The following is a 12,933-nucleotide window of genomic DNA, read 5'->3' on the forward strand; positions in this document are numbered from 1 at the left end:
GTGAACATTAATTCATCCAGTAAACATACCCAAACATTTCATTGAGGAATACCCTCTGTTATCATGAACAAAATGAATAATACTGAACTTTTCAAAATCAGCACCAGAAGCAAGGTGGTGCTGAAAGGGAAGAAGGAAACTCTTGCCTCTCCCAAAGCAAAAACCAAAGCAAATGTTTTGAAGACCAAGAAGGCAGCTTTGCTAAAAAGCATATACAGCCCCGGAAGCAGGGGGAGAGTAAGTCCATATATGTCACCCACTTTCTGGTAGTCTAAGACATTGTGGCTCCAGAGGCCACAGTGAAAGAGAGAAATACCATTAGGAGAAACAGACTTGACCACTGTATCATTATCAAGTGTTCCCTGACTACTGACCCTGTCATGAGAAATACAGAAAACAGTGGCAAACTGATGTTCCTTGTGAAGACTGGAAAAGACCAGATCAACCGTGCTGGGAAGAAGCTCTGTGAAACTGATATGGTCAAGGTCAATCCCTGATCAGGTCTGATTGAGAGAAGGCATATATTCAACTGCCTCCTGATTATGAATGCTTTGGCTGTTACCAAATAATAATGCGATCATACAAACTGCTCCAGCTAGCCAATTCTCTTTTTCTTTTTCTTTTTAATAAATGGACAGAATGCCTTTATTTAATGTGTTCATTTTTAGGTGGTGCTTAGAATTCCACCCTGTGCCTCACATGTGCTAGGCAAGCACTCTACCACTGAGCCACAACCCCAGCCCGCCCATTCTTAATATCTATATTTTTTTCACCAAATAAAGAAAAAGAAAAAAAATATATAATTAAAGGTTAAATGTATTAATTTGGTCACCCAAAAAGCATTTCTTGAATACTTACAGGTTACAGGCTGTGTTTTAGGTATCAGATATATGTTCTATGTCTTAGGCTCACATATTTAGGTATTTCTACACTTTTGTTTCCTAAACAAATGGTAGATTCTACATTTGGCCTCTTGCATGTGTCTGGTCTCTGGCATTTTTATAGTATTATACAGAGTTTATATGATATTTATATAGTATTTACACATGGTGTGCTTTTGGAATACAATCTTTTTGATATTTTACCAGTGACAACCACTAATATATGGCTTCTTATTAGAGAAATCGATGCACTTAGAGTTGAAAACATCATTCTGGCTATCCAGAAAGAAGAGATACAGATCTTAAATGGTGCCATGAAGAAATTTAAGATTTAAAGACAATAGAAGAAATTGAGCCTGGAAAGGAGACTAAGAAGGAGGTTAAAATTAGGAGATGGGAACAGCAGGAGAGCATGGGGGCCACACAATATGGAAAATGGTCTCTAAAGCCCTAGAAAAAAAATTTTGTTTCAAACTTTTTTGAAGTAGGTAGAATATCTAGCAAGTAAAGAAACAAAGCTGTTCTGTTTTAGTTAGATTTTTCACTGCTGTGATGAAAGAATCCAACCAGAACAACTGTAGAAGTTTATTTAGGGGCTCACAGTTTCAGAGGTCTTCATCCATAGAGGTCTGGCTCCATTCCTCAGGGCTTGAGGTGAGGCAGAACATCTCAGAGGAAGTGTGTGGCAGAAGGAACCAGCTCAAGTCATGATCGGGAAGTAGAGAGAGAGAGAGTCCACTCTCCAGATACAAAACATATGCCCCATAGCCACGCCCCCAATGAACCAATTCTTCCAGGCACATCCCACCTGCCTCCACTTACCACTCAGTCAATCCCATCAGGGCTTAATTCACGGATCAGACTAAAGCTATTATCCAATCATTTCTCCTCCAAACCTTCTTGCATTGTGTAACATGTGAGCTTTTGGGGAACACAACATCTAAATCATAACAGGCTCATTCTATTTCCTGACATAAAGATTATTGGTGGCCTTGGTTAAAAAGTGTCTGGAGGTATAGTGGAGGTGGTAGTGAATCTAGGTTGGAATGGATTGCAGAGTCATGGGGGATAAAGCAGACATCATGGATAAAGAAAATTTGGTGAGGGAGGGGGAATTGCAGTAGCCTCATGGGAACAGGTTAATGAATGAGTTCTGCTATGGTGTTTAATATGGAAAGATTTGCACACATTTAAAAATGAATAATAGATTGTTCTTGTAGGGCTTGGGGAGGATACATGTTCTCACCAGTAGATACTTTTTTTGATTCAGAGTCTCCTATTTATCCTACCAAATGTTTCCAACAAAATTCTTTTAATTCATGGAGGCTTTCTGAGATTAAAGGCAGAGGGGTGTCATTTCAATAAGATCCATTTCATACTCTCAAAAGGGTTAGTGACAAATCCTTAAGTCCAAATGACTTTAAACACGGAGATTGAGAAATTCATATCACCCTAAAAGAAGAGAGACAAGCACCAATTCAAATTACATCATCAAAATCTTCTCAGGGATGTTTCCATTTCAAGAACAAGTGACTTAAATTGCCATGAAAAGGGCAATTCTAGATAAATGAGGCATACCCTGAGTAAAGGCACTGAGACTTCTGAAAATGTCATATATTCACAAACTGGAAGTAGGTGAATGTAACTTATGTATCAATCTATCTGTCTCCGGTGTGGAAAAAGAAAAGGTTTGTCAAGAGAAGAGGTGAAATTCATGTAGGCCACTGTGGCATGGGCTTTGGAGTCTGACCTCTATCATGAAATGTCTGGGGGATCATTAAAGCATCTTAGAGAAAGAATATCATCATCACCCTTATCTACTCTGCTCCTGCTCCTCCCTCTTCTCATCCTCCTCCTTCTCCTCTCATTCTTCTGTCTCATACATTCTAACTTGTACTGAGAACTACTTCTGTGCTAAGAACACTTAAGTATGATAAATGAAATATCTCATTTAATCTTTTAGTCACCCAAACAGATCAGTGTGAATTTTATCCTCATGTTAGCAAGTTGGAGATGAGTCTACTGCTTATACAATCAGTGCTTAGAATCAAATGCCAGAATCTTTACTAATATCACCCACACAAGTCAGTCATATTCCCACCATGCTCTCTCTCATGAACAGGTTCCATGCCTTCCTCCTTACATTGCTCCTTTCTTAATAAATTCTCACAGCTGAGCTCTAGGGCTTGGCATGCACTCTTGTGTCTGAACACTCAGGTAGACTCTAAAGCAAGTTCTCCTTCCTGCCTTAAAAAGGAAGGATTTATATTGAGGAACAATCTCCAAAAACAGCAGCATTTTCTGAACACACTGAGAGGCCACACAATGTGGCAAATGGTTTCCTAAAGCCCTGAAAAAAAATGCTATATTTTGTTTATAAAACTGAAACTGTATGAAAAATCATATTTGTAGTATAATTCAGAAAGCAGTCTGTGGTTTAATGCCATATAGTAACTATGTGATAGATGAAAATTACATAAACTTGCTAAAGCTTTTCAAAAATAATGTACAAGTGGTAAGTGCATTGAATGATATATAGTAGACTAGGAAAAAAACAATGCTGAATTAAAAAAAAAAAAAAGAAGCAGCAGCAACAATAGTTTCTGTTTTCTAGGATCTATCTAATATCTGCCCTGCATCTTTTGTATGAATAATTAGTTGTATGTATGTCAAACGAGGCCCTATTTGCAGATCTATTCAGACAGTATGAAGAGATGGATCAACTCCAGGTACATAAATGAAATTGGAGACTGTCAAGATTTCTTTTTTTGTATGTAAGGCACTATGGTGGTCTTTCCTTTCCCTGGAGAATTATAATGACCCTTTAAAAATATTCTTATAGTCCCTTAAATAGGGTTTATTAATGCACCAGTTAAGAGGAGTGTTCTTATTTATTTAGGCCAGGGAGCAGGTTAGATCTAAAGAATGGCGGGGGGGGGGGGGGCAGAACAGAGAAACAGCCAAAGAGATTTTCACTCTAAGGAATAACAGAACCAAGAGCACTTAGGAGCTCTTTCAGTTCTCCTTTTCTGCCTTGTAAGTCAGTTGTATTATCAAGGCAGAATTAGGTCCACTCCATTCACAGCTTTGCCTTCAGTATTAATTGTGATTAAAGAGAAATAAAAGCCTGGGACCAGTCTTAGGGTTATAGCTGACCACTCTGAGAAGCAGTCACCAAATGATCCAAGGGCCCAGGGGCAGACTGTCTCCCAGAAGTCAGAAGGAAGGAACAGGTAACCAGCTACTGCTAGGAGATAGACCCTTGCTGGGATTTCACAGAAGTAACTCAGAGAGACCTGGACCCTCTGTGCTTATGCAAAATGGGGCTGTAGCAGACATTCGTAGTACCCTCAGACCCCTTGGCTAGTCTCAGGGCAACCATGTCTGTCCCTCAGAGCACTTTACAGCCCGCTTCTTGTTTCTGCCACTCTCAGGCACTTTGTCCTGAGGGAAAGACATAAGAATGGAGAAACTGACCATGGCTGCCTAGCCAGGAACCCAGCAGTGACTGAGGAGTGAAGAGGCAGTTTCCCTGGCCTCCAGTCTGGACAAAGGCATCTCCTGAGGAGCTCTCTGAGGGCTCCAGCTGGGTCTGGACTCTAGGAAATAATCAATTGTTGGCTTTCTCCTGGGGATCTTCCTTAACAAATCACTTGTACCTAAATTCTTGCCTCAGGGCCTGCTGCTGAGAAAGCTAATCCAAGATTGTGAATAGAGGCTCAATGTGACTGGGAGAATGAAGGGAAGTTATAGCTTTTAGTTAGAGAATTCAGGGATCTGGGTCATAATTATGTAAAGGTGTTTAACATACAGTGGACATGAGGATGGCTTCCATGTAGTGACCCTCAACCTACCTCCTAAGTTCCTGTGTGGAATATTAAATTCATTAACCAATCCCTGCTCTCTCTCTCAATAAAATAGTGATAGGTTTTTGGATTGTTCACTGTTTTATGGGAACAAAAGAAAAAGCTGTATCTGCAAAAGCTTTTCTTAAGTGCTTTTTTAACACAAAGAATTTTACAAATACAAATAATTAATGAATGCTCAAGTAGGTTGTTGACATGACTCTTTAGAAATAGGAATTTGGAAGAAGAAGAAGTTGTGCTCCATTTGTGTATGATGTATCAGAGTGCGTTCTGCAATCCTGTATCACTAATTAGAACAAATAAAAAATTTAAAAACTAAAATAAAATGATATAATATTTTCATGTAAACTAGGCATATTCTCCTATATACTTAAATCATCTGTATATAACTTACAACACGTAATATAATGTAAATGCTTTGTAAATGGTTACTATATTGTCTTGTTTAGGGAATAGTGACAAGGAATAAACTCTGCCCATATTCAATACAGATATAATTCTTTTTCCTAATATTTTCCAGTTGTAGTTGGTTGAATCCACATTTGGGGAATCTGCAGACACAAAAGGTTAAGTCAACTTTAAAAAAATATATTGTTCATTTCTTGAAAAAAAAAGAATTTGGAGAATGATTTTCAAAATTTAAAAAGGATTAATAATCCAAATGTTCCTCCTACTTTTATGGTATTTACTATGTATTAGTTGTGTTTTTAATTATAATAATCCTCCTTTGCATGATGGTTATATGAACATCTAGACATGAAGTTCTTCATATTTCTAAGGAAATAAATGCAGATGTTTGCCAAATAAAGAGACATGACAGTTAATAGATCATTTTACACCAAATACAGATATTTTTCTTTTTTTCTTTCTTTCAGAACTTGATTGATTCTTATATTAATCATGTTTGAATATCCATAGACAATGTATATATATATGCTTTTTAAATAAATGAGTACAATTAAATATTTTACAAAGCTGTAAATTATTTTTCAAAGCTGAACTGTAAAAGTACTCTCCATAATATATTGCCTCCCTCCTTCCCTTTTCTTCTTTATCTCTTCATGTACACACTACAAATCTTTTAAATATAGATTATCGAGTGGTATAATATTCATCTTTTCCAATACATTCGTTTGGTTTCACTTATTATTAATCTGATTACTGAAAATCATACAGCTTTCATTTCAACCTGATTATCATCCAATATTCTGTAAGAGCTGGGGACTATACCTCAAATATTTTTAATATTATTAAAATATGACCAAATATGGTATTATAAATTTTCATCATACAAGGGAAAAAATAAACATTGCCAAACACTTTTAAACAAACAAAAAAACAATAATATTTATTGTATGTGTAAATGATTTAATAACACTCCACAACCTTGTAAGTTGGTCTTAGAGTTTGAAAATGATTATAAAGTCACTCAAGGATTACTGTGATGTTCTACTTTCTTGATACAGTAAGAAAGGAAGGCAACTATATCATTAGAGATGGCGTTAACAACACAATATCATTATACCTGTGATGTTAAATAGTTAATACCACTATCCGTGCTGTTAGCTACTGGTTTGTCTGGATTATGGTATTCAGTGATACTGGCCAATGGTATTACTATAAAAACATACTTGCTGGCCTTGATAGCCACTCCTGCTGTTCCTGGAAAGAACATTTCCTGGATTGCCAAAATAGCACATGGCTGGGTGACAGAGAGAGTGGACTACATAATTAAGCCATCTGTTTGCTGGCTTCTCTAATTTCTCTGCTTCTCCCTCTGCTTTGCTGCACAGCTCAGATATGGCTTCCATTCGAAGGAAGACCAGATGAGGAAACAAATCCCTATTGTATTTCCTAGATAATTTTAACTAACCACTTCCCAGGCTAAAAGAAGAGATTGGCACGTAGTATCCTTTGCTAGGACTATATCACTGTTTTATGGGAACAAAAAAAAGGCTGTATCTGCAAAAGCTTTTCTTAAGTGCTTTTTTAACACAAAGAATTTTACAAATGCAAATAATTAATGAATGCTCAAGTAGGTTGTTGACATGACTCTTTAGAAATAGGAATTTAAATGTAGTGTGCTTGGAAGACACACTACATTTAAACAGTCTGATACACATAGAAGGAAAAAAACTGGACTGGAAAATCAAATAAAAATTCTTCTTGGAGGAAAAAAATCACTGAGTCACTTAGATCTGATTCTATGATTGGAAATGTCTGTCTCAAGGGCCAATTTAAAACCATCTATGACTAGAGGAAACAGAAAAATAACTCCTTTTATTTTCTGCTCCAATTTATTTTCTGGACTGAACTACACATAAATATACACACAAAAAAATTAGAAAATGTTTACTTTGTTATATTGACTTTCTGAGAGTTGGCAATATGATGCCCAAAGATTGAATTTAATATATCTCATCATTTTCTCTCATGCAGTGGAATTACTTAGCTGATTGATTGCCTTTTTTTCTTCTTCTTCTCTCTTTTTAAAACATTTTTCTAGCCCACTGGCCTATTCCTTCCTTGTTTCCACAGGAAAGCTTGGCAGTCATTGATGCAGTACGGAGTAGTAGCTATCAATCCATTGGAATTCAGTAATTTCACGCTATGATTATGTATTGATTTAGAGATTAAAGTAGAATTACCTCTTTCTGTTAGACTTTTTTTTTCCTATTGGCAAAGAAAAAGTTCATGGCTTTGGAAAAACATTGTAGTTTTAGCTATTGTTTGAAATATTTCTAAAATATCTATTTACTCAAAAGGAAACAACACGGGTTCTTATATTACACAGAACAAAAAGTATATCTGTATTTTGGAAAACTATAGATTTTTTAATGTCATCAAGTCAAAAGTTCAAGTTAAAGGTATTTTTTATAGATCAAATGAAAAAAATATTCTAATTATTGTCTGATTTGGAAAATGGAAAGTTTGACATTGAATTCATTTAGATCACAAACACTTAATGCGCACTTACTTTGGTTTAAAAGGTTACCATGAGGTTGAGATTCAGAAGAATAAATTGGGCCCAAGTTTCTCTTTTGCCCAAAGTACATGCAGGTAGTAAAATAATTGAAAAGGAAATGTTATATAGTTGAAATGTAAGGAAAGAAAAGAGGATGGTATATCTCACATGTTCTTTATCAGGAACGAGTAAAACCTAGTGTGCAGATGTCCCCGTTTGGACACAGCCCTTTGTTAAAAAGGATTCACAACAGATCTCAGAGTTTGAGGAAAGGAAAATTGGATTATGCAATTGTGCTTTATTAAATACCATGGTGATATCTGAAGTAGATACGCTTAGTAATACATTCCAAATATTCAACTCAAAAGACAATACGAAAAATTAGAGACTAAAAGGACATTACTCCAAATGCATATTGTGTAGCACTATTATGATATAATTAATCAGTGATAATGATACCCAGAAATTAGTGTGTTACACTCTAACAACTTTGAAAGGAAGCATCGAGTAAATATGTACATCACCAAGCCAAATGTTAGACTCTTATAGATTCAGCTCTCTAAAATGCCTATTCATTTTGTCATTTTTTTTTTATTTTACTTCAGGTGTATTACTTGGTTCACTGTGCTACCTGATTCCTATTGTTAACATCCTATTTTTAAATATAGATTTGTCATAAAAATCAATTCACCAGTAGCAGTTTGCACTATACCTTTCATTAAAGATATACAACTTATTTTTAATTTTCAAAATAAATAAAAATTTTAAAATTTGATTGTCATAAATTATATGAAAAATTTCCATCTAAAAAGCTAAATACATTTCATAATGCCTCAAAAAGTGTATATACTGATTTCCAAAATATTTGCTAAGTCTCTTCAAGGCTGAGCAAGTTCTAAAAAAGCTCAAAAGCTATATTTGAAGCAATTTTCATGGACCCAAAAGGCATGAAGCTATATTAAAATTCCATATTAAAATACCATTATTCTCTCCTGGTGAACTCCTGCGACTCACCTCATTCAAATATAAATAAGGGCACTAGACAGGAAGCTTTTCCATTGTTGCAGAATATGCTAAGTTATTGTCTGGTGCACAAATTCTAAGACTTTGCACCTTTCTCCATATTTTTATTCTAATTAGGTTTTAGGCAATTGTTTATTGTATCTATTTGGAGGAATGTGTTTCATGCTGTGTCCTTCATTAAAAAGATTAAGTACTTGATCAATCCTTAACCTCTTAGTGTGTCTCATTAGTTTGGTAATTTATTCATCAAAATACACTCTGAGAGATGTTGGGATTGAAGAGCTGGTGTTGATCCAAGAAAGCATGCTGTGTGGTGCCATGAACCCCATCACTTAGAGTAATGTGCCTGCCCAAGGAGAGGGAGAGAATTCCTCCAGAACAGGAGAGAGACAGGAATGTTTGCGCCTTTCTGCTTCCAATCCACATAAAATCTTTTGAGATTTGCCCACCTGTAAATATTTTAGAGGTTAAAAATGCTATAGAGCTGTAGCATAGGGTGAGCTATGTTTATAGAAGCCAAGAATTCCAGGAACTCTTTGAAATCAGCATTTCTTTATATGGGTCACGGCTACAAATTAAAGGAATATAAAAGAATCATTCTCAAGCTGGAGAAACTGCATTAATACTGAAAGCATTTCAGACATTTTAATAGATTGAATTACCACTCACAATGGGGAAACAGCTTATGAAGGAGTTATATATTTTACATACGATTTTTTTGTGTTATGTGTGAGTTAGAGAAAGAGAGTGTGTGTGGCAGGGGAGAGTGAGAGCCAGAAAGAGTGAGAAGGAGAGTGAATAAGACAGAAAGAAATCGTATATTTTGCAAACAATGGAAACGAGTTAAAATTCAAACGCAATGCACAATGTGCGTTCATACATTTACTTTTTTTAAGTTGGCTCTGACTAGTTTGGACCTCAATTATTCTGAGGAGGTTATTAACGAAAATTTGAAATTCAAGCCTTTGTAATGATGATAAAAAAATTCTCTGATAAAAACTGTGTGCTGTGTGGCCCTTACAACGTTATTCTGTGGGTCAGTGGTAGAGCACTTGTCTAGTATGTGTGAGGCACTGGGTTTGATTCTCAGCACTGCATATAAATAAATGAATAAAATAAAGGTCCATCAACATCTAATGCTATTCAGCTGAGAAGCATTATTATTATTATTTTAGTAAACATTTGATCTCCTGTCTCATTTTGGTAGATATGTGCCCATCTGCTACTCATCATTCTTTCTGGCTTAGTGAGGCAAGGAAAGTGTCTGATCTGATTCAGGTCTCTCCATGGATAAAATCTGAGAAACCCTGTGGTTCTTATAATCTAAAAAATTAAAGACAAGAAGAAGAGAAGGGAAAACAACGAATAAGAGAAGAATGGAAAGCAGCATAAAAGACAAAACCCCAAAAAATATGGAGATTAATTTTATTTGAGTTATTGAGATGGGGAAATAAAAAAAAAATCATTGTCTCAGCAAGAAGAGGTTGACAAGTTAAAGTAGAGAAATGACAATTGGATTTTTTTTTTTTAAATCAGGAAAGACGGCTAAAATGGAAGTATTTATCCTTGCATCTAGCTGGTTTCCTAGGGAACAATTCTAAACTAGGTATTCATGAGACAATGAATGGGATGCAGAAGGTCAGTCTAGATTTGTTGGCAGGTTCCGACAAAAGAGGTGAAGTTACATGGCTGGCCTTGTCACAGTCACGTGAACAAGGGAGCCATCTGCAAATCTTAACAAGAATCATAAGACAGGCTGGACAGAGATTCACCTGCAAAAGGATGGTTCTTTGAGATATGCTGTTTTCCATAAACCCCAAAGATGAGGATTTAGGATAACAAAAAGTTGGGGTTGACTTCTTAATCACTGTTGTTTTCCGAAGCATGCATCTGAGATGAAATTTAACGTTACCAGCAGAAAGGCCAGAGATGGGAAAGAAAAAAAAATCATTTTTAAATTTAGGAACATTGCATTCTTTATGTTCAATTTGCTCTAAATAAAATGCATTTTATAAACTAAAACGTTTTCAAGTTTTCTTAAATATCCAAATCTCTGTTGTTTTTAAAACTTTATTTCTGAATTTTAACTTCATTTTGATATTTATATTTTCTTTTATAAGCAATTGTTTATTCTATAAGACATTTTTCTTACACAGGGACCAGGTAAAAATAACCTGGCTATTTTCTCCAGGAATTATTTGTTCCTGGAAGATATGACAGTAAACTACTAACTCAACTTTATGATGAATATGTGCTTGAAAATCATTTTCTTAATTTAAATCAATTTCTTAATTTAAATTATTATTTATATGTAAGACCAGTATATTTCATATAAATAATTGGACATCATCTTTGGATCAGTTTATGTTTTTAACATTCCCCTCAACATTCAATATAATTTACTGTGGCTATTTTATGATTAAAGATAAATTCAACTTTCATAGACAGAAAATTTATATTGATTAAGTAACCCAACACCTCCATTTTATTTAGATAAAACTTTACGCAGAGGACTTTCCTTAATTTACACAAATAGTTGTTTTGAGGCCCAAGACTAAAATTTAGATTTCTAGACTCCTAATGTAAATTAATTGCATTGCAACATATTCATAGTCATGTTTTGGAGATGAATGGTGAAATTCTCTTAATATGACCATTGGCATAGATTGAATTTAGAATAGGAAGACTAAAAAATACCAAAAAGCTATTCATAGGAAAAAAGAAAATCTAAAAGTTCACATCATTACTGGAAATATGCAACAGAGGAAAAAAAAAAGAAAAATATTGCTGTCAATAAGAAATAGTGACAAAACAAGATCAAGCCAAAGGTGCTATCATTCTTAACAGATTAATAATAGCTTCCCTTTCTTAAATGCCTATTCTTAATGTTTTTTACAATTCAGGCCAGTATTGACAATTGCTCACCTAGATTAATATGAAAGTGTAAATCTGATGTCAGTTTGCTTTGATAAAAGTTGGAAAGCAGATAAAGTTGATCCAGGTCTCTTAATGGCTTTGCATACCTAATGCTGATTTGCTTTGTCAATGAAGGAAAGGGCAATTGTTTTTGGCATATCAATTTCAGCTCAAGGGTAGCCTCTGGTAGTTTTCTAAAACTGAGCCTATGAGGCAAACAAACATCTTTTCTCCTTTAACACAGAAGGTATTCCAATGGCAAGATCATACCAAGTCAAAAGTAGAAACCAAAAAAATCAGTCACAGATTTGAGAGTTCTCTAGATTATGCTCTTTATCATTGATTTTGTTTTTTTTTTTTTTTTGCTTGCTCATAGGTTTTCTAGGAATCAAGACATTAAAGAAAAAAGAGAACTATTGCTAGAAATCCAATATATAAAAACACAAAATACTAGTGTGATAAGTAGAAATGAAAAGTTAATTAAATTATTCAATTATGTCAGCATCATATTTTCATATAAATGATAAGAGGATTATGTCACAGTGTAGACTTAATAACTTACAACTTCTCTATAGCAGCAACTCATTATAAAGAAAAAATGGGGTTCAGCTAAGAAATGCAACCACTATACTTTCCTCTTTCCATGTTAATCCATTGTGGGACAAAAGGTACACTCCAGTTTTAATGATAAATAATCTAATCAATAGAGCAATATTACTTGACACTCTGTTGGGCACTTAGATATTCAATTATTGAAAAGATTTAAAGAAAATCTGTATAATTTGATTGAGCCCATAGATATATATCTTTCACTTCATATAAACTCTACCCCAAAATCTCTAAAAGTCACATGTTTTAAAGGAAGACACAGCATATTTTTTACCATTTGGTAGAAAAATAATCTAAACACTATTCTTAGTTTGCCTTCATATTATATTATATTTTTTGACCTGAGTTCATGAATCTTAGTATACAAATGCTAGATTAGCATGATCACAGTCATGCAGATGTCATGGATTTAATTCATGTTACAAAAACAACATTCTGATGAAAAGAATGGAATGTATTTAAAAAATAGAAAATGCATATTTGGAATTATCAATTGATGAATCAATGGCCATTATTTTCAAGAATATTTTTAGGTCAGTAAGTATGTCTTAATTGCTTATTTCTAGTGTCAAACAATTGATAGTGGAATTTTCAAATAATTTCAGTTGTTGCATAGACTTATTTTTCTAGTGAGTAGAATAGTATCCTTACTAATCTCTTACTTAGAGGTCTT

The sequence above is a fragment of the Ictidomys tridecemlineatus genome, chromosome 13 (genome assembly GCF_052094955.1).
Source record: "Ictidomys tridecemlineatus isolate mIctTri1 chromosome 13, mIctTri1.hap1, whole genome shotgun sequence".
NCBI classification, from domain to species: Eukaryota; Metazoa; Chordata; class Mammalia; order Rodentia; family Sciuridae; genus Ictidomys; species Ictidomys tridecemlineatus.